The sequence below is a fragment of the Haliaeetus leucocephalus genome, unplaced genomic scaffold (assembly GCF_000737465.1).
Source record: "Haliaeetus leucocephalus isolate CR32 unplaced genomic scaffold, Haliaeetus_leucocephalus-4.0 Scaffold13, whole genome shotgun sequence".
Classification (NCBI taxonomy): Eukaryota; Metazoa; Chordata; class Aves; order Accipitriformes; family Accipitridae; genus Haliaeetus; species Haliaeetus leucocephalus.
Window position 1 is genome coordinate 1,081,400 of NW_010972449.1, and position 3,238 is coordinate 1,084,637.

The following is a 3,238-nucleotide window of genomic DNA, read 5'->3' on the forward strand; positions in this document are numbered from 1 at the left end:
CCCCCCATCCTTGCTGGTGCTTTTTGCTAAGGGCCTGGCTTCCCCCGGGGGTCTGCAGAGCTCGGTGGTGGGGGGGAGAGCCCAGCCTGGGGAAAGCGGGTAAATCCAGGCAGGATTTTGCCGGCTGGAGCCGGGCTGGGGGTCCCTGCCTGGGAACACTCACCCTCGGCAGTGTCCAGCTCCTGCAGGAACTTCTTGCTCTTCCTTAGGTGTTGCTCTTTATCTTCTTTCTCCCTATTTCTCCTCCTCCTCTTCCTCCTCCTCTCTTTTTCTGTTGGAGGAAACAACGTTTTAGCATCTTTTTTTTTTTTTTTTGGGGGGGGGGAATCTTTCTGTGGCGGCCGCGAGTGCATCCCAAAATCCCTCCAGGTTAAGGGAGAGCTGGGATGCAGGGAAGCGCCGGCGCCTTCTCTGCAGCCACTGACTGCACTTGGAGGGATTTTGGGGGGTTTGGGTGCGTTTGTTTTTTTTTCTTCTCTTGTCAATCTCATTTGGCAAATAATCGCCTCGATTTACTACTTTCTTTCTTTTTTTTTTTTTTTAATCAGAGCAAATAATTGGTTCCCGAAGCACACTTGAATCTGTGCAAATAACCAGGTTATCATTTACTATATATAGCCCAGCGTGCTTGCTTTCAGAGGCGCCTGACCATTCATTTGACAAGTTTCCTGCTCGCTCTAATAGCATTATTTAAAAAAAAAAAATTAAGCTGAATAATACCAATACCGTTGGATTAACTGGGCTGCTCCTGGTGAAGGGGGAGCTTTGCTACTGGTTTCCCCCTTTTCCATTCCAAGAAAGAGCGGGTTTTCCTCGAGTTTCCAGCGTCTCCGTGCCTGCTTGGGTGATACACAGTCATACGTGATATGTACCCCCTCACACCCGCATATATCCATATGCATTGTGCGTCTCGGTGTATGAATATATATATTTATGGGTATCTATCCACACACGCATCTCTATGTGGAGGTTGCACACATACAGCCTCCCTGTATTTTGCATTGCACCGAATGGATTTCTTTGGGGAAAAAAAAAGCAGGAATCTCACTGATAGAGCTTTAAAAAGAGGAGAATAATACAAATTAACCTTCCATTACTGCTGCAGTCAACCATGACAGAATAGGCCAGTTGCGTGGTTGGTGACGTCTCCGTGTCCTATAGGAGCAAAGCTCGTGAGATAGCAGCTATCGCCTTGAACTCTCTTTATTTTATTGGAGTATGGCTGGTAATAAACAGTAATATTTAATTTGTCTGAGACCACAAATCGGCTCCTAGCTGGAAGGCTCCTTCGCCTTGACATTACAGTCCTAGAGAGCCTGGACTTGCCGTCCTTTTCCCAGCTGCTTTTTTTTTTTTTTTCCCCCCCCCTTTTTTCTTTTTCCCCCCCCCCCCCCAACCTGCAGACGGAAATAAATTCGATTTATTTGCATCGTTTTCAACTTGTCTTCAAGGTGTTTGAGAGCTAGTTTGGCATTGGAGAGGTGAGTGCTTTCCCAGGCAGCGGCCGTGCTCGGGTTCGCTCTTCCAAACTTCAGAGATTTTCACTTTTGCCTTTCTATCCGCCGAGGGCAGGGAAGCTCGTGTTCTCTCTCGCTAGCAGCTGCGAGAAACCTTTCCCCTCGCTGCTTTCATTTCCTTTTTTAAGGGAAAAACCCGTTTCTTCTTGAATGCCTCGGGGGATGCTCCCGAGGTGCGGAGCGGCTGCGGCCACCGCGGCCGCGCACGGCGGTCCTGGCCCGGGCTTTCCCGCAGCCCGATCATCGCCTGCTTTATTTTTTTCCCCTTTTTTTTTCCTGTTTTTTTTTTTTATTCCCCCCCCCTCGATTTGCACCTTTCAGAGCAGCTCCCGGGAAGGGCTTTACCGGAGCCGCCCGCTCGCCCCGAGGCCGGAGCCGGGGCCGGGGCCGCCGCCCGCCTTCCCCGCGGGGGGAAGAACCGCCCGGTTCGCTCGCTCGTTTATTTGTGTTTGGAAGGGCTCCACGGCTCCTTTCCCCTCTAAAAATAATGAAATATGGGACAAGCTTTGTTCTGTTTGTTTAAGTAGCGTTCTCTGGCTTATTCTCTGCGGCTACAAGTGCAGTTATTTTATTACTCTTATTTGCAACCGTTTTCTGTTGGCTGTTTCTTCTCGAGGAGCTGAGCTGGCGCGCACATGGAAAGGGTTTGGGAGATGCCAAATTACACCCCCCAGGTCGTCCCCCCCCCCAATAGCCGCTCACCCCCAGACTTTTCCCTTCCTCACCTCAAACTTTCAGAGGGCTCCGGTGTTATCGCGCCCTGCGAGAGCTGGGAGCGAGGGTGGATTTGCTGAAAACTTCCGCGAAATTGCAAAAGAAATGACCGAGAGGCAGAAAAGAGTGAAGGATTTGGGGGGGGGGGGCGACGGGGACGGGACGCACCGCCGAGAAGAGGGTGGGGGCAGGAGGAGGAGGAGGGTGGGCAGAGCAGATCTAAACCATGCCATTTATTCCGAGTCTTATCAAAAATCCGCCTCGCCAATCTGGTTCTCTTCAGCCTGCAGAATGCGACAGGGAGGCTGTTTACCCTGCGCTGACCTATTCAACTTTACCCTCCAAATAATACATTAAAAAAAAAAAGGGGGGAGCGAGAGGGAGCGGAGGAAGATGCAGATAAACCCTACATCCCCGCTCCTCGCTGACGGTTTGATTATTTGAGCATTGCAAAGAACTCCGGGGGGCTGCGGCCCTCGGCCGTGCCGGTGGGGGCCACGGGGCAGCCGAGCCGCCGGCCGGGCTGAGGAAGAGGATGGGGAGGAAAGGCGGAGGAAGGCTCTTGGATATCTCTAGCAGCGGGGACAAGGGCCACAACCCCACGCACGCACCCTGAGGTCCACCTTCGCTGGGTTTCAGACCCGCTCCGCAGCGTTTCATCCCTTTTTTAATTTTTTTTTTTTATTTTTCCCCAGGCTATACCCATGAGGCAAGTCCATTTAGGGGGGATTCCCCCTTATCCCCCCCCAATAAAAGGCCTCCGTGAGCACTAGCAAATATAGAACTGGGTTTAAATCCACACCTCTAGGCTGCCTTTGAGGGGGGGGGGGGGGTTGTGCGAGGTTAGAGGAGCCAGCGATTTATTTAAAGGGGTGAGGGAGGGGAGGGGTGGGGGATATTCCCAGGCGCTGAATTTTCTCTTTGGTTGGGAGAGATGGATGGAGGAGGGAGGGAGGGAGCGGGGAAGGAGGTAAGGGGGGGGGGGGGGGGGTGGTGGGGGGTTTTTT

General features: G+C 52.3%; 1 protein-coding gene across 1 annotated transcript in view; it reads left to right on the plus strand.

Annotated features, from left to right (window-relative positions):
* The first annotated feature begins 2,528 nt into the window (after window positions 1-2,528).
* The window catches only part of TBX5 (T-box 5), a 40,832-nt gene continuing 40,122 nt past the window's right edge, over window positions 2,529-3,238 (plus strand). The window contains exon 1 of the mRNA XM_010574244.1: window positions 2,529-2,719. The gene's annotated coding sequence lies outside the window, so the exon portion shown is untranslated. The remainder of the gene's footprint in view (window positions 2,720-3,238) is intronic.